The sequence below is a fragment of the Camarhynchus parvulus genome, chromosome 2 (genome assembly GCF_901933205.1).
Source record: "Camarhynchus parvulus chromosome 2, STF_HiC, whole genome shotgun sequence".
Taxonomy (NCBI): domain Eukaryota; kingdom Metazoa; phylum Chordata; class Aves; order Passeriformes; family Thraupidae; genus Camarhynchus; species Camarhynchus parvulus.
Window position 1 is genome coordinate 118,358,749 of NC_044572.1, and position 19,105 is coordinate 118,377,853.

The 19,105-nt window shown below is 38.4% G+C and overlaps 1 protein-coding gene across 8 annotated transcripts in view; it reads left to right on the forward strand.

The window, feature by feature from the left end:
• The window catches only part of SULF1 (sulfatase 1), a 124,332-nt gene that overhangs the window by 11,437 nt on the left and 93,790 nt on the right, over positions 1 to 19,105 (forward strand). For 5 of the 8 annotated variants that reach the window (XM_030971105.1, XM_030971104.1, XM_030971107.1 and 2 more), the window contains 2 exons: positions 12,023 to 12,089; positions 14,014 to 14,111. The exons of 2 other annotated variants lie outside the window; for them this stretch is intronic. The gene's annotated coding sequence lies outside the window, so the exon portion shown is untranslated. The remainder of the gene's footprint in view (positions 1 to 12,022; positions 12,090 to 14,013; positions 14,112 to 19,105) is intronic. One more of the 8 variants, XM_030971106.1, reaches the window with a different exon arrangement.

A 19,105-nucleotide genomic window follows, 5' to 3' on the forward strand; every position in this document is an offset into this window, starting at 1 on the left:
TGCACCCTTCATACTTTTCCATGTCTTGTGTACAGTACACAAATTGTTTTCCATTTACACTTTTATCTTTTGACAAAAGATGCTTTAAGATCTTGTCTTCAATGCTGTCAGGAAGCTGCTTTAAATGAAAGTGTGGAGTGATGTGGAATAGTTTTAATGAAGACCAAAAGAATGTGCACTTCATCTTTTTCATAGGAAGTTTTTTTCTGTTCCATCCTGTGCCCTGCTTAAATACATTGGCCTTTTTTGACCTTTTCCTTGATGAAGGTTAAGTAGGAAATATCTTGGATGCAGCCCTTCCAGCTTAACCAGAAAGACTGTCCACAGTTCATGTTTACTTTCCGTGCTATGGCCATTCATCTTTCCTGAATCAAAATTGTCACACTGAATTTTCAGAGGGAAATTAATAGCTTGTGGCATTGATGATGAAGTGTCAAGCCTTCTTCTTTCATGTCTCCAGCTCTATTTTGCTAGTGATGATTTTTTCAGTTCTCTTGCTAGAGATTAACAAATCTTGGGAAAAAATCTGTTCGGTTAATGGTTCCCTTCCAAGCATCTTCTTTATTGTCATTAAGAACAAATGAACAGACTTGCTGCATTTGCAATTTATTGAGTGCATTGCTTCTGCAAAAATCTAGAAATATTGCTATGTTTTCCATTTCTGTCTGGACATCTTTTGTGCCTACTGCCACACACAGAGTGAGACTGAATGCTTTTGGCTGGATAGGGGGTCTCAGTCCTTGGTGTGCTCACTCCAAAAGACTTTTTCAATCATCCTGTGAAAAAGTTTCAGAGACAGCAGCAACTGTGTCCTCAGGACATCACTGCTTTTGCTGGAAAAGCAGTCATGTTCTTCAGGTACCACACTCTTGAGAGGAGAAGAGCTTGGTCTGAAGCTCTCTCCTGCCCTCAGCCTCAGTCGTAACCATTGTAGAATTTTGAAGTTTGGGACATCTCCATCTGTTATGCCACATCAAATTGTGTTCCATGGAGCTTTGTTATGAGACACACAATAATGTGCAGTGATAGTGATAGGTACTGTGTAGTGCAGGGAAAGAACCAGCCAATCTCCACACTAAAATTTCATTTTGGTTTAGTTCTCAATGCATGTTTTGACCTGACAAAGCACAGTTGCATGATTAGCACTGTGTTCATCCCTAAATATTCCAAATGGGGATGGTCAAGTCAATTCTTTATCTCTCTGTCAAGAATAAGGAAACTCAACCTTTCCTGTGAGGACACTCTCAACCAAGCCCTTCACAAATATATTAAACATTTCTTGTACTCTCAGAATGAACACTGGAAGATTCAGGTTGGAAAGGACCTTGGGAGGTCTCAGGTGGTGCTAAAACTAGGCTATAAGATCAGATCCTGTTGCTCAGGATTTTATCCAGTTGCATCTTGAAAGTCCCCAGAAGATATTTAGTGCACAGTGTCTTGGGCAACTTGTTCTGCTATTTGGCTTTCCTTCAGGGAAGAAGCTTGCTTTGATTTATATCCAGTCTGACTTTCTTTTGTTTCAGCTTATCCCCCTTATCTCTTGTCTTCCTGCCATGCACTGCTGACTCCTGATAGAGCTTGGCTTTCTCTCTTTATAACTAATTACAGGCACTGGGCAGCTGTTCTGAATCCCCCCCACGTCCAGCTAATCTCCAGGAGGAACAACGCCAGGTTCTCCCTGCAGGGCAAATGCTCCATCCCTAAAACATCTTGATAGCCCTCCACTGATCTTGCTCCAGTTCATCACAGCTGGTTTTGTACTGTAGGCCCAAAAATTGAGCATAGGTGCCATTTAATGAGCTCTGAGCAGATGGACTTCATGTCTGTCCTTGCTGAATTCCATTAGGATCCTGATGGCCCATTGCTCCAGCCCACCTAGGTCCTTCTGTCAGTCCTGTCTTGGGGAGATCCATTGCTACCTCCAATTCAGTGTCCTTCTCTCACTTAGTGACTGTTGTTTATCTTGCTTGAAACACTCGCCCTCAACTTGTTGTTTTCATTATCTTACTTTGAATTAACTTTTATACTTGATTTTCATCCTGACTTCTCAGTGTCTTTGAGTAAACTGGATATTTATAAAAAGCAGTATACTAAAGCAATTCATTCCGGCTTATAGCTTGCTTATGATACATGCAGTTGTTCTTTTCTCACCTTTAAATAGATCTTCCAGTCACAGTGAACTGCAGGAAAAATATTTCTCCAAAATACATTCACATGAGAAGATGCACTTCCTGGTTTTGGCCAGGTCTGTCACATAAGATCTTCTTCAAAGAGTATCTCAAATTCAGTGGTTTGCTGTGTGGTCTAACTGAACAGTGTTGAGGACTATTACTTAAAACATATAAACTAAAACTATACATGATTTTTACTTTAAGTTTCCTTTTCAGTATGGATTTTTTATTGCCTTCTACAGAAGTTTGGGAAGACTTTGAATGAACTTTTTGAGTCCTAAAATAGATAAATTTCAAACAACAGCATCCCACAGTCTGGAACCCTTATTATCATTGACATTAGTGCTATTACTTCTTCTGAATATCTTGCTGCTTTACAGCTATGCTGCCTTCCCTCATCTTCATGTGGCTGGAACTTCTTCCCATCATTTATGGTTGATTCTCTATAATGGTACTTCTTATATGTCTCTATAACTTTAGAACTGACAATTATAACAATGTAATTTCAGTCCAATATGCATATATCCTATTGATGCATGTATTCTCCTTATGAAGTTATTTTAAAATTCTGTTTGTAGCCAGATGATGAGTTAACCAATAGAGCTGAAATTTATCCACTTAAAATATATGAAATCCAAAGCCACACTAGTTTATTTGGTGTTAATTTTAGCCTGATCTCCACCTGAGTTTGTTCATACCTGCCCCCTTAAAAAGCCTCCTGCTCTCTGAGCTTAGCTACTTTGTGAATAGCACTGAACATTCAATTCATTCAATGCCAGGCATTTAATTAGGAACACTACTAACCTCTGGTAGTATTCTGGGAAATACAACTTCAATTTCTCCTGTTATAGGTATAAGAAAAAATATCTGAACCACTTTTTTATTAAGAACTTTGGCATGTAAGAGAAGATCAACTGTTGACTCATCCATTATGCAAGTGATGTGACCACCTGCACCATTCATCCAATTCTTGAATATCTACAGTGGAATGCATGTTTTCTGGAACTCAGTCCACATCTGAGCCATCTTTGTCAGAGTTTCACAGTGTGAGGAAAGTGAAAGGAAATTCCACAGTTCTGTATAGGGTTGTGGTAAGGGAGAATACTTATTTATGAGACTTTATAAGGTTTAGCATTAAAAAGACTCAAAATAACCTAAACTTGAGCAACATTTACTTCTTAAAACCTGGCTACTGTCCTGCTCTTTTTGACCTTTTTGCTGAATTGAGTTGCTAGCAAGGATGGTCTTACTCAGTTTTTATCCAGGCTTTTCCACTATCCATCCCTTTGTAATTGGTCATAGGTAACCCTAATGTGATAGCAGTCATCACCACAAATCTGTAAATGTCTCTGACTCTCACAGCTTGTCTAGAGTGGCATTTATTGACTTTTTGCACCGGTGCAAACTCGCTTGTACAGATGTATTGAAACTGGCTCAGCATTCCTCAAATAAATGTGACAGCGAAGCCCCGCAGGCGTGTGGTAAGGGTGTTCCTGTAGAAGGGACACATGTGAGCACCCTCATCTGAAGGATGTTTTTAATTTCTTTAGCAGTGTTCTTTGCACCACAAGATCTTTGACCCTACAATGGTTGAGCTCCTCCTGTAACTTCCTGAGGAGAATAAGTTGTCTATTCCTGAGCAGGATAATTTAGACATACAAGTTCTGACAAGGCAAGAGTGTCCTCCTTCTCACCAGCTTGTTAGGTCTACTCTTTGCTCAGCAAGATGATGGGTCTGAAATACTGTCTTAGACTCCTCACCTGTAGCTTGGAGCCTCAGCACAGATCTTTATTCTGCACTGATCCTTGGTCTCTGATGCCTCAGGGAGATTTCAGAATCTGTCCTCCCAGCTCTTGCTCCTGTAATCTCATGGAAATTAGAAGTCCCATTGCGAACAAAGATGAATGTGCTCCATGGAATCTCCTCAGCTACTCTCCTCTGCATCTTGATGCATACCGAAGTATTTTAAAATGGTAGTTTATATGCCAAGCTATGAACAAGAAGCACTGGGGAGCTCTCCCATCAGGATAGACCTCCTGTTCTGCTGACTCTGTTAGACAGTTAGTAAACTTGTCCAGAGATAGGAATATAGAAAATGGAAGACTTGGAAGAACTAATTTATTCATTTAATAGCATATATATTTCCAAAATTATGCATCAGGGCCTTGAGTTTCACTGGTGAATTGATATTGTGTTATCCTATATATCATGATATTAAGGGGGGAAATGCTGATACCAATTTTGTGGCTGTAGACTTCAGGAAAAGATAACAATATACAATAGAAAAACTGGATGAAAGAAAGTAGACATGAATTTTTAAGATCTAAAATAGCTTTTATAGCTAGGAGTTTTCACAGTCCTTCATATTGCTGGAGAAACTCAAAGATACATAGATGCTAAAAAAAACCCCTACTCCTTGGAAGAGGAGACAATGTGGCTGAAGCTTGACTCTAATCTAATTTAGATTTTGTGAGTAGGATGTGGAAAAAATGGTCTTAGTAAGAGCTAGTTTCACCATCATGTTTTAATAAGGAAAGTGAATGATTTTTCTGTGTGCACTCGCGTAGGAGGCACAACAACAGAAGTAAATTCCTATATCTGAAGTGTTAGAATTTTAATGTAGCTTTCACTCTTTTGGACATACTTTGCTTCAGGAACTTCCCATTTTTAAGTTCATTATAAGGACATAAAAATAAACAAATTGCACACACATGAGAGAGGCAGCACAAGCTATACTTCTCAGTCAATGCATGAATTTCTTCCCTCTATCTTTAATCCAGCTCTGTCAATATAGCAACATAAAATTTCAACAAAAATTCCCTGAAGAGCAAAATTTGCTAGCGCTCTTTATTATGTAATGTATTGAAAATGCAAAATGTCTGGTTACACTGATAAGTCACCTTTTTGACTTATAAAAATATATTCCCACTGTTACTAAAGCAGTGTTGCTTAAGGCTAATGGCATAATAGACACAAATTCATCCCATAATTCTTTTAATCTAAGTAAATATATTGCAAATGTTTAGTATCTATTGTGGCAACATAAAGCAGAAGTCATAATTAGCCTAAACAAAAAAAATCATAGGAGAGTTTTAAAGTGTGTTTCCAATTTCAAAAAAAAGAACCTCAGAGATTTTTCTTTTTTTTTCTTTTTTCACATCTTGAATCAGACATCAGCAAATGTGTTTGTATGTGTGCATTTTCCCCAAAGCACTGAGAAGAATGTTGTGTGAGAATTATCTTTTCCATCCACAGTCATGCTGCTATTTGGTCACATTTCAATCCACTGAAAGAAAAATAGAAGGTGGGGGAATTGAAAGCCCAACAGAACCGCTTAAATTATTTCAAACTTCAATGGTGCTGCAGCCCTTAACAGAAGGCAGAGCTCAGTTGTGTCCATGGAACAGTTCCACATTTCTTAAAAAAAAAAGCTAATAAAAATTTTTAAAGCACAGACATTAACGAGCTAACACAAAAGATTTATTACTCAGATTTATTTTCTTTTCTGTCTTTTTCTAGTAAACTTCTACATTCTCCAAATAAGAGAGGCAAATTTCCAGCAAGTAAGCTTCCTTCCCTCCTTCCTCACCTTCATGTTTCACTTTCCTCAATTGCTCCTTAAATTTTTTAATTAAGATCATCTTGCTTTTTGATTCATTGATTGCAGTGACATTGTTCTTTATGTTCAGAAGGCGATAAGGAGTGGTCAAGTTTCAAATCACACTGACTTTGGTTTTTTACGTACTGAAATACAGGAAAATCTGTTTTATAAGACCCCTGAGTTATTTTTCTGTCTGAAACAACCTTGTCAGTAGGCTGTGTTTCTTGCTAAAGAAAAAGCTGTGTTTTGCTGCTGAAAAATCTGCCAGAACAGTAAGGGAGAGGAATATGTTCATATTTTATCAACAAAGAAAGTACACATATAATTGAGGGCTCATTAACTCTCATCAAGTCTCATCTAAAAAATTTCCTGTTTCACCTCCCCCTTCATTTATTTTGAATATTAGTTAATATTTTAAGTCTATTTTGTGGCTGCCAGGTATTCCTGGACATCCCTTCAAATGCAAATTAATAGTTTTCTCCCCTCAAAATTGCATACGAGAAACATGGGAATGCTTTACACTCTGAAAAATTATAATAGAAGTATAGAAGTCTATGTCAAGGAGATTCTGTTGCCTTTCTGGTGTTTGTAAGATGACCCATATTTTTTGCCCCTTTCCTTAGTGATTGATGCTATTGGAATGATGATAACAGGAATATCCCCAAAGTCTTTAGTTGTATTCAGTATTAGTACACTTGTTAAATAAAACCAATCATAGATGCATAGAATTATAGAATGGTTTGGGTTAGAAGGGACCTTATAGATTGTCTAGCTCCAAACTCTCTGCCATGGGCAGGAGCACCTTCCACAAGAGCAGGTTGTCCAAGGCCCATCCAACCAGGCATTAAACACTTCCAGGGATGGGGCATCCCCAGCTTCTCTGGGTAACCTCTGCCAGGGCTTCAGCATCTTCACACTATGGAATTTCTTTCTAATATCTTATTGAAACCTACCCTCTTGCAGTTTGAAGCCATTACTCCTTGTCCTGCCCCTATATGCCCTTCTAAAATGTTCCTTACCAGCTTTTTGTAGGCCCCTTTTTGTTACTGAATGGCTTTTCTAAGGTCCTCTTAGAACCTTCTCTTCTGCAACAACCCCAGCTCTCCGAGCCTGTCTGCAGAGGTGCTCCAGAGCTCCAATCTTAGTGGCCCTTCTCTGGGTGTGTTCCGACAGTTCAATATCCTCCTTGTGTTGGGGGTCCCAGAGCTCGATGGAACACTCCAGGTGGGGTCTCAGGAGAGAGGAGTAGAGGGGAAGTAGAGGGGAAGAATCACCACCCCTGACCTGCTGGACACATTTCTTTTGATGCAGCCCAGGACACATTTGGCTTTCTGGGCTTCGGGCACCCATTGCTGGATCATGTTGAGCTTCTTGTCAGCCAGCACCCCCAATTCCATCTACCCAGGGCTGCACTCAGTTCATTCTCTGCCCATCTTGTGCTTGTGCCCAGGATTGCCTCGCTCAAGATGCAGCCCTCCATACCTGGCCTTGTTGAACTTCATGAGTTTTGCAAGGACCCAGCTCTCAAGCCTGTCACATCCCCACAGGGTGGCATCCTCACTTCCAGGGTATCAGCTGCAGCACACAGCTTGGTGTGTTAGGCAAACTTGCCGAGGGTGCACTTGATCCCACTGTCCTTGTCACCAACAAAGATGTTGACCTGTGCCACTCTCAATACAGACCCCTGAGGGGCACCATTTTCACTGCTCTTCTCTTGGACATTGAGCCACTGACCCCAACCCTTTGAGTGTGACCACCCAGCCAATTTTTTTATCCAACAAGTGTTCAAACTATCAAGTCCACACATTTCCAGTTTATAGACAAGGAGACATTGCCAAATGTTTTGCACAAATTCAGGTAGATGATGTCAGTTGCTCTTCCAATGCCATAACACCTCTGGTTATATCAAAGAAGAAAAATCACAAGTTCTATATAAACTAATAAAGTTATATTGACCTTAATGTTTTTCTATTATTTTAAAGTGTTTATTATGTTTATATTGCCAACTATGTTGGCTTTATTGTATTTTTACTTTAATACCCTTAATGTTTAAACTTTTGGTTTTGTTTGCTACATTTATGTTATAAAGCAGAATTTTTACCTTTGCTCTTTTGAAGTTAAGAATTGTGTCTAGTTTTGTCACCAACTAGCTAGGAAAGCACTGGGAAGCAGACTTGAATCCTGTAGCCAGCATTTTTTCACAGTGTAGCAAAATAGATTCCTGCATCAGGCTACCATTTTTTTCAAACATTCAACTACTACTGTAATTTTTAGTTGTATCCACTAAAATAAGGAAAAATTAAATTATTGAAGTCGGTTGTTTCTGGAGAAAAAATATTTATGTAGCTTAATTTTATTTAATTTAAGTGGGTTGCTCATGACTGCTAAAAGCAGTATTTACTCTTCAAAAAGGTGACAGCAAGTACTTTTCTTTTGTACCTTCTCACCCAGAAATGGGTGTCAGGGGTCATTTCATAACTGATGCTGAATTGCTCCTTGTATATCCAGTATATTGGTAGCAAGTCATCTTCAGCTGTAAGTGATCAAAAATGCTTACAAATTTTGTCTATGAGATAATCCCACTGAGTTATGAATATCTAAAAGCATATGAGATCAGTTATAACTGTGCTGTTTTGAATACAGAAATAGATGTTGTATTGATCTTCATAGGCTGATCCTTTTTTTTTAAACAATAGATGTTTCCATTGTGATGGCAATACTGCTGAATGAGTGCTGAAGTCAGTAAAGTTCATAAGTTGCTGACGTTTGATGCCTTTTAACTACTCTGTCTTCTCAGTCTATTATGAGCAAGGCTAGATGGCCTGATAACAGTGCCAGGCAGTGTGAGAACTCTGTGTACACTGAAGATCCCTTATATGTCAATAATGGAGTGCATTTCTGAGAAATATTAAATTATATCCTTATCCAGAAATACCTCCTACTGCCTACTGAAGTCAGCGAGAAAGACAAAGCCAGAAGAAAATTCAATGCTTCATAAATTGTGGTTCCTCAGGCTGCTTTGCAATCATTCTTGTTGATAGTCCAGCAAAAAATAGTATTGGGCAACTGGATTTGGATTCTGCTGTCCATTTATTGGCATTTATTGGTGAAGTCCACCGCCAAAATATTTTCCAGTTCATTCTGTATTCAGTGAGCTATGTCTGCAATCATATTGCTCTTCTAACTTATATATAGAATATTTATACATATGGAAATGCACACAGAAATCACAGACTTGTTCACTGAAATACAGTTGTTCCTGAATGAAATGGGAAACTGCTGCATGAGGTCATTCTTTGTACATCATAGGTCTGAGGAAGAAATGACCATGTCTTGGGCTGGGTCTGTAGGAAGATGTTTGGTAGGTCTGGTATTTTCTTTATTTCTGAAAGACCTCCCTTCGGGCATGAAACTGAGTGTGTAAATTTAGGTCTGTCTGAGATGAAGTGAATCACACACAACACTCCCTGCAGTCCCTCAGGCCTTCCTTGGAGGTTTTGTGACAGTGCTTCTTTTATGAAATTAAGTAAGATAATTGCAGCCCCAGGAGATGGTTACAACCATTTACTACCATGTATTTCTGGAATGATTTGGAAATATGTCCCAGGTATGGAAAAAGTCCTGCACAGAGTAACCTCTCCTATGTTTTATGGGTTATCTATGTTATACAGGGAAGATTTCTCTCAGTGCCACACATGCATTTACATTCCCCCAAATTCCCAAACAATATGCCATCTGGCAGTATCTAAACTCCTGCTGTTCAAAGGCAGAAACAATAAATAATAACTTCATGTATTAGAGTGTGCTGTAAGCCTTTCTCATCATGGGATGCTGTTAAGTTTCCATCTGTACCACAGTTTGGAAATGTGTTGTAACAAGGTTCCTGCCTGTATTAAGGATTTGTATGAAGAATTGTGGTAGTAAATGATGCACAGAAACCTAAGGAATAAAAGTAAGAAAAGAAAAATTAAAATTCAAATGCAATTTCTTTAAACACAGCAGTATTTCAAGCAAAAAATGAATCCTTTTTCCATAGAATAAAATTACGGTATAACCTCTTCTCAAAACTCTTTTGTACACCTACAGGAAAGCATTGTATTTTCATATGCTCATGAATGTGGAAAACAGGGATCTGGAAACTTTGACAGTGGTAGTTACCATCTCCATATGTATTTTTCTGCTCTGTATGGACTTGTTAGTACCTACTTAGGTAAATGGAAAGATTCCTGTTGATTCCAGTGCTATTTGACTCTTCTTCTATATGTCATTCAAGGGCTTATTTCATCATTACTCTGTTTCATCATCTAATATTACTCTTTTGTATGTATAGATAAAGAGATTCCTAAAATCAGTGTTTCAGCCCAGATGGTGCAATTAGGTGATTCTTGATTTTGTCTTATCATGTCCTTGAAATTAACATCTACAGTGCGTAGTGGGAAAAAAATGTATATAAAAAATCATCTATCTCTCTCAGTGATAGAGGGAGATATTTTTACAAATGAAAAAAAGAAATTTTCTTGTCCACATGCAGTCAGCTTACTGACTGTGAACACGAATGATGTAAAGATTTTTTTAAGCATCTTCCCTCTGTTTAATTTGCTGTTCTAATCATTGTTTTCTTCATTAGCTTAGTTTCATCTTAATAATTTGTTTTATTTTCTTTGCTATTACATTCTTGGCCATTAGAAAGCCTTTTCCTTCCAAAAAATTCTTTGCCCAATTTGTTTCCCATAACAACAACAATAATAGGGGGAAAAATAGTCATTTTAATAGCAATTTAAGGGCCAAAATTCATCCTGTGGTACTTCTATGCAGTCACCCTTTCTGTGGGATTTGCATTCACATTACGAAGGCTAAACATCTGGCCTCAGGCATCACAGCCCACCTCTCCATGTAGCTACAACAAGCAACAGTTACAAAACAGAGTAAGACCTCATTAATGTTTTAGAACTGAAGGAATAATATGCCTAATCATCTTGAAGCATTTGCATACCTCTCCTTCCTTCACATTCTCTTATACTGTAGCTGATGGCTGATATTTCCTCACATCATGAGGCTTGGTCTAGCTAAGAAAGTGGAAAAAACAGGTCTTTTCTGACTTCTTGGCCTTTCATTATAACATAGATTTTGCTGTGGGGAAAAAAATTGTTCTAATTCTCCTGTTCATTCAGCCAGCTCCTGTGGGAAGGGCCCTGGTGCAGTCACCCATCCCTAGGGCTGGTCACCCAAGAGTTATGGCACTCAGAAGGTTGGCAGAGCATTGCTGGCTCCTCTGATGTGGTTGAAGGAGAGCTTGTGTGGCCATTGGCACAGACAAGTTCTGTTGAGGGTCATTGACTGTGAGAGTGCCTTTCTTTAATCCCTCACCTCTTGGCCCAAGCAATATTCATGCCCAAGGGTGCTGAGGGTATCCAGAGGGAAAGACAAGGCTTCATTAGTTGCCCATAACTTTATATGACATCAATGGTGAGCAAAAATGTTCAATAGTAGCTAGTGACAATGTCAAAGAAACACTTATCCTAGCGATTACTACCCTGCTAAAAAATTGGAAACCAAAGAATAAAAATAATACATTATTAAAAGCTGGACAAACTAATCATTCAAATAAAGAGATCCAAAGCCATATATTATGTAATACAATAATAACATTAATTTTCACTTCTGTAGTTATTTTATGCCTGTGTATTTTTTAAACACTAAGAGTGTTCAGCACAGATTATGAGCTTAAATTTTCAAGGTGAAATTGTAGAAGACCTACTGGTTTTCAAAGCCATTACCAAACTGAAAACCTAACAGCAAATTGGTTTGTATTTTGATTTATTAGGAAGCAGGCTTAACTGAACTAACTGAATGGAATCTAAATAAGTCTTGCTGGATTTCTGCTTTGCACCTGCAGAAGCAGTTTTAGAGAGCTATTGCCCTCTACAGATACTGTATACTGCCTGTATAATCTTCTCAAGAAAATAATTAAATAAGAAAAATAATTGTTTATAAATGGAGAAAATTGCAGTACCAATGTATTTTGCTGTAACTGCTCCCTGCTGAAATTTGAGACCATGGGCCCAGTGAAGTTTATGGGACAGCTCAAAAAAACATTCATGTATGCAATGTTTTTCTTACTGTGCTGGGGTTTACTCCTAGAAGTAAAGTGATAGGTATAGTGATTTTTGGGGGGATTTTTCCTTTTAAAATATTATTAAGTTTATTGCTTAGAAATTGCTATAATTTCTATTGGTTTATTTGTTACAGAAAAAAAAAAGGACTGAACTGAGAGTGGAAAAATAATGATAATATTTCTTTCTTGCATAAGAAAAAGGTAAGATTTAGAGGACCATAAGTAAATAAGTACTGCAAGTACTTATTTATGGCATACTAATAACTATGAGGTAATTTGTTAAGTTCCCAAATACTGGCAGCTTTTGATTTAGACTTATTCAGACCTTCCCAATCTTGGCTGCCTAAAAACTGATGATTTAAAATTCACAATCCTTTCCAATTAACAGAGACAATGAGTCTACTGTTTATGCCACTGTATTAACCTGTTCTGCATTAGAGAAGAAAAGGTTACATTTCATTTTGTAGCAGCATATTAGGCCTGTATGTATTTCAGGCTCCTCAGTTTTGATTTATACTATCTCCAGTTTGGGTTTATTGAAGAGAGAGTTCATTCTTTCTCTTTTTCCTCCCACTCCATTCCCTGGGAGCTATAAATGCTCCAGTTATCCTGGGAATTTTTTTTTTTTGGTCCCAGGTACCCAGCTGTGACTGAAATAATGCTCCCCATCTGTGTTCATTGTTTGCATTGATGGTGTCTGTGCAAGTCACCAGAGCTTTCCTAATAAGGTTCAGTTTGACCTTTCAGAAGTTCTCAAATGAAGAATCTAAGTGCACTCAACAGCCTCAAAAGAGATAGACTTCTCTGCCACTGCCCTTACAAACAGCTGTAAGAAACAGTAAAGGATGACTGTTCCAAAACCAAAGTCAGCCCTCTGAGCTGTTCAAGAGTGTGAAAGCACCGGGCAGCCAGGGACTGGCTGTTCTTCCCAGAAGGGTGGTGCACCAGATGGAGAGAGATCCCGGAGGAGGGGAGCAGACAGACTGACAGACAAAGAGACTTCACAACAGAGGAAGAGAAAGTCTAGAGAGATGCCCTTTAAACTGACAGGCTGATTTTTAGGCAGGAAAGCACTGTCTGGTGGTTTCAGTGCCACATGTTCAAGGCAAGGGCTTCAAGCTGCATGTCCTGATTTCTGGTGTGGTGACTCCTGGTTCTCCTCCTTTTTTGTGAGAGCCCTGGAACTGGTGTGACAACACAGGGAGCCAAGTGAAAGGGCTGACCCATCGGAAAAATAATCTTGTTTGCTGGTTTGTTCTAATGATTTTGGCTGGCATGGTTAGTACTTGGATAGATTAGTTCTCTCACCTGGCTCCCCTCAGCCCCCAGGAGCGTTTGTGCTGACACATGCGGGGAGACTCACTGCCAGGATGGTGGGGGAAGGTGATGTCTCTTCTGTCAGACACTTGTGCCTAGCTGAGGCTGAAACCATGGCTCACATCAACAAAATATTTACTGTGTTCATGAAAATACATGAAGCAAAGCTCTTTTTTTTCTGTCAGGGAAACAAACCTTCTGACTGAAGTTGCTTGTGAGATCTGGAATCTTAATAGTAGCTTGGTTCAGAAGCAGAGAAAGTTGATATTTACCAGTTGTTTTTTATCAAAGGAAGAAGAGCAAGGAATTCAGATTAATAATGCAGATACTGGTAGCTACCTTTCAGACGCCTAAAGACAAAATGGAATAGTTTGTGCTAATTTATATGTGATTTCAATATTATTTCATTTTAGCAAAGGGCAGATGAACAATTATGAAAGCTAAGACAAGTATCTCCAAAACAGAAATTTCAATTAAAATATTACAAATATTCTCAGAAAATATCCTGACAAGTTATACAAGTTATAGAACTTAGTGATGGACATCTAGATATTTGAACCATTCATTAGAATCTGGGTATATTAAGGCTCTAAGTTTCAATTATTTTAACTATAGCAACATGCCAGCTTGCAAGCAAGGTAATTATATGTGGATAAACTTGATTCTACAGAGTGATTCAGCAAACTAAATAGGAATTTATAAGTTAAATTTTGCAAATAAATTCTAAACCCAGTATGAACAGAGCTTGTGTTGCAACTGTGTGATTCCTAGTAGTTACAACTATTAATGTGTTCCCCCTTTTTTGCAGGTTTTGCCCATAATAAATTCACTGAGCAAAACATATGGACTTCTATCCAATGCTATGAAAATTAACCAAGGCACATTAACTTCAGGAAATTTTCAAAGGTACAAAAATAATATGTGTATTCAGCAATTAATTTAAACAAATAAGACATCAGCTTGTGCTACATAGTTTAAGTGTTATGTCAGGTCAATAATTAAGCTGTAGTAAATCTGGAGGTCCTATTCTGCCAAACTTTAAAGGCTCGAGACTAACCCAAGGACCCTTCACATTTTAGTAACCCAGTGAATGATTACACAGATAGCTTTTCAATCTGAGGTTTGCTACTATTAACTTTCTATTTTTTAAGACATCAAGGAATTCTGTGTTTTGTGGTTATTGAATAATATCCTGTGAAAAATGTATGCTGTCTTGCATTTATGAAAAGGAATATTTAATCGACTTCAGTTATGTCAAGATAAAATGCAGTTTTCCTGTAAGGAAAGATACACATTAAGCAAAAATAATGGTTTGGAATTTTCCCTTGTTTATGTGAACATGATGATTATGAAAACTTGAACCTAATCTCAGGGTATGCAGCTGGTCATGGTAAAGAAAAAGCATTTTGTAAGCTGTCTTATGTGACTCTGCCAAAGCAATTCCAAAATATCTGTGGTAGTTCTGTGCTTTCAAGGTCTGGCTGACTTTTAGGTGGAACTCATAGCAAGTTGTGTGGTGACCTCGTGATGTGGGAATTATGGCAATAGTCTCAGTATCAAATCATACATCTCAGCTTAACAAATAGAAATATAAAGCCACATGACAGAACACAGAGCAGGGAGTTTGAAATGCTCTGAGATTCATTTTTTCCCCTTAGCTATATTATTTTCTGTCACCTCATTTACATAAAGTATTTCTGGTTAAACAATTTGCAAATGCATGTGATTTAATAGCAGGTATATGTGTGGCAGAGGTAAATTTGGACTTAAAATTAAGACATTGCTAGCAGTGAAAGACAGATGGTATACATCAAATTTATTTCACATGCAAGTCTTTGTATGGAATTTTCTTGGAACCAGCAACTTTCTGATATGTTAGCTCATAGTTTATTTTAATTACAAAATATCTAAATTTCCAGATCTTCAGATAATGTTTCATAATTACTAGAATTAACATAAGCTTATTCAATCTGCTTTATTTTCCCTCCAGATGTGTGGCTGCATAATGGTCCCATATAAAGCAGATATTATTTTCTTGCATGCAGCATATCAGAATATCCAGGCTTTCCTATACCAATGATCTAGTAATTAACTTAATTTTCTCTACCAGCTTTATCTAAATTTTTACTATGTTTATCTGTAGGTTTATCTATAATTTTTTCTATGTTGCTCTTGAAGAGGTGAACCAGACTAAAACCAAGAAAATGCATGCCACAGATTTCCACAGAAGTGGAAGTTATGAATAATATGATATAAATGAGTGCTCTTGTTTTTAATGGAGAGAATGGATCGGATTATTATTTGCCATACCTTCCAGTCCTACTCAATGAAATGACAAGTGATCATTTTGGTCATGTTCCCAGTCTACCAAAGGCAGGAAGCCCAAATAGTCTTAAGAAGGATGTTACACTGGAAAAATTCCAAGAATTTTTGCAGATCCAAAGGTTAATTTTTATTTTTTTTTAGAGCTTGAACATTTTTTATCTAACGTGAAACTTCAGTGGTTCACTCTTCATTGACTACATTATCTGCTGTTCTAGAGGTATTTTACGAGTTTATAAACATACCTTTTCTCTACAGATATAGGGTCATAGTGTCTCATACAATGAACCTATAACTGTGAATGTACAGAAATGTGATTAATATTTGTCAGTATTAGGAATGCCTTTAGAATATTTATTATGAAATAAAGTGTTATCACTTGCACCATGGATAAAATAGTTGGGGAGTTCCAAGAAAAATGTAAAGGCAACTTTTTGACCTGAAGCTTAAAAATCATGTCTCTTATGTATATAATCTATTAATGACACACTCAGTGCAAAGACTTTTCTGGCACATTATCCACTGACATTCCACAATTCAACTTCAGTTAAATTGAATTCTACTGAACCCTGGGGGTCAGAGTTTTTTAGAACTGTAGTTTCATTACTGCCCACACATGTATCCCAGTTCTAGCTCCAACTATACACACAGGGTTCCCAGTTTATTTTTGGGAAGTGAAAGAGCACAAAATACCAATTTCAGTCCATCTGAAAGGAGCATGATCCTGAAATGAGAGCTAGAGAAGCTTGCATGTTGTAGGACTTAAGAGAGTGAGTCTGTATGATGTCAAGAGTATGGGGCTGACCAGCAGTGTCTCCAAGAGAAATCCAAGTAGATGGTCAGATGGGTCTCACAGAATAGTTCAGAAAAATCCCAACAGTCAGTAGTTTCCTAGGAGAGGTTGGGAAGCTGAGGAACAGACACATAGAATATTAGAGCATGTAATATTTTCCTGCAGTTCAGTGCATCACCCTTCATTTTACTGTGTGCACACTGAGGGCCCATCAGCAAGGTATTGCTGAGGGTCCTGCTTGCAGGTGTACAGCAGAGCTACTGTCTTTTTTTAGGGCTTTTTCTGTGCTGTGATACTTCATTTTTATTATTTGTCTGCACAGGATGCAGCCAAGTTGTGCTGAATCTGAATAAGCTTTTCTATGGCCAGAATCTTGTCAAGTGTTCTCCTTGTCTAGAGGCTTTTTCTTTCTCTCCTGCTAAAAGGTCACAAGGAAATACCCATAAAAAATAGGGAGGCTTTTTAGGAAAAGTCCTCTAACACATACAGAGAGGTGCCTCTCTGTATTGCGTGCCTATACAAGTTCAGACATGCAGGCGCAGAAAGATTATCTGCCAACAAGCCTGACAAGAAGCTAGTCACTTCTGCATACCCCTGTGTGATCTCTACCACCAGTGACTTTAGTTCTCTGAGTAGCATATTCCACTTTTGCCAACAAAACTGATTCTTTTTCCTCTCATGTTGTCAAGTTTCTCAGTTGGGAAAAGTGCATTATGTAGAAGGGGATTATTAGCTGAAAGGTAAGGGGAGAGTGATAAAAAATTTCTAACTACAATACTTATAGCTGAAAAAATGAGATATTAGAAAATTGCACAAATTTTCCCTTTCTTTTCCACTCCATTTTGTGGCTTTCTTGCCTACATCATATTTCTGTTCTGACCTGGTAAACAAGAGCCTTTTGCATTTGGTTTTCTTTCCCATCACACTCTCACACATAAGCCTTTCCCATGTTTCTCTATATACATTGTTGATTAAGATCTAGAGGGAGTTTTTTTACAGACTGTCAATACAGTAGAAAGCCTGTGATCTCAGAGTTTTCCCTTTAGAAGCTGTGAAAATGAAGATTCTTGGCTTCGTTTTTAGTATATCTGTAACCTACCACATGTCACTTAACTTGTTTGCCTTTGTGGCTGCTCATCCCTATTAAATTAGTTCACACCAGTAGAGCTGCAAAGAGAAAGGATGAGGTTTTTCTCCTTCGTTTCCTCCTGCTACTTAGTGGGAAGGGGTTCTCAGCTGCTGATTATGTTGGTTCACTGGTTTCCTTGCTGGCTGTTTCTCTGCACCACATGCCTTAATGAGGAACAGGCGGTCAGCAGTTCCGTGGGCAGCGTGCTCAGAGTGTGCTCGGGAAAAGAGACACAGGCAGGAGTAAAAGAGATCCAAATAGCTTCCTTTCCAACCTGCACCAAAAGGAAGGCAGGAACTTTTTTCCTAAGTTTACTCTTAGGATTTCAAGATCCTAAGATCCAAGTTTTCAAATTGCTAGTGTCTGGAACTATTTATGAACCTTTTCCTACATTTAGGTGGTGGGGTTTTTTCTGCAAGAGCCAAGTCACTTCCTTCCTGTCTAGTATCAGTCATTACTTACTGGAGAAATATAACCATGCAAGGGCACCAAAATAAATCATGCATAGTCTGGTAAAAATATTTCACGTGAGAAATGCTTTTAAGGTGGATTTTGTAGAAGAATTGTATGTGTCATTATTTCCTCTACCTCCTCCCAAAGATTTCCCATCAGACGAATATTTAAAATGTGATTTTTTTCATCCACACTCTTCTACTGCCAGTAACTTGATCCAAAAGTATCTCAACATTTTTCTTTCAAAAATGCAAAGTTGCCCTATAAAATAATTTGGATTTTAATTATTATAGAATCATAGTCATAGAATGGTTTGGGTTAGAACACATCTTAAAGATCATCTAGATCCAAATCCCCACCCTGAGCTGGAGCACCTTCCACTAGACAAGCTTGCTCAATGCCCCATCCAAGCTGGCCTTGAACTCTTCCTGAGACAGGGCATCCACAGCTTCTCTGGTTGACCTGTTCCAGTGTCTCACCATCCTCATAGAGAAAAATTTCTTCCTAATATCTAACCTAAATTGATCCTTTTGCCTTTTAAAGCCATTCCCTACACGGCCTTGTAAAATGTCCCCCTCCTGCTCTTCAGTACTAAAAGGTTGCCCTAAGGTCTCCCTGGGACATTTTCTTCCCCAGGTTGAACAATCCCAACTGTCTCAGCCTGTCTTCAGAGGAGAGGTTCTCCAGCCCTCTCATCATCTTAATGGCCCTCCTGTGGATGTGCTTCAACAGTTCCATGTCCTGCTGGTGCTGGGAACCCCAAGAGCTGGATGCAGCACTCCAAGTGGGGTCTCACGAGAGTGGAGTAGAGGGGTGAAATCACCTCCCTCATCTTGCTGGCCACTCTCTTTTTGATGCAGCCCAGGGTACAGTTGGCTTTCTGGGCTCAAAGTGCACATTGCTGGGTTATGCTGAACTTGCCAACCAAGTCTTTACCTCAGGGCTGCTCTCAATCCTTTCTCTGCCCAGTCCATATTTGTGCTTGATCCACATGCAGGACCTTGCACTTGGCGTTGTTGATCTTCATGAGGTTCACATGGGAACTAGATCACGTGGTATAGTCTGGGAAAGAAAGAAAAGAATACTAGAAAGGAAACTCTTTTTGTGAGTTTTGTCTCTCTTTACACATTAAGACCAAAATGACAAAAGAAAACTGTTAAAGCAAAACCATGCAAACAGGCAGAACTGCCTGATGTCACATAA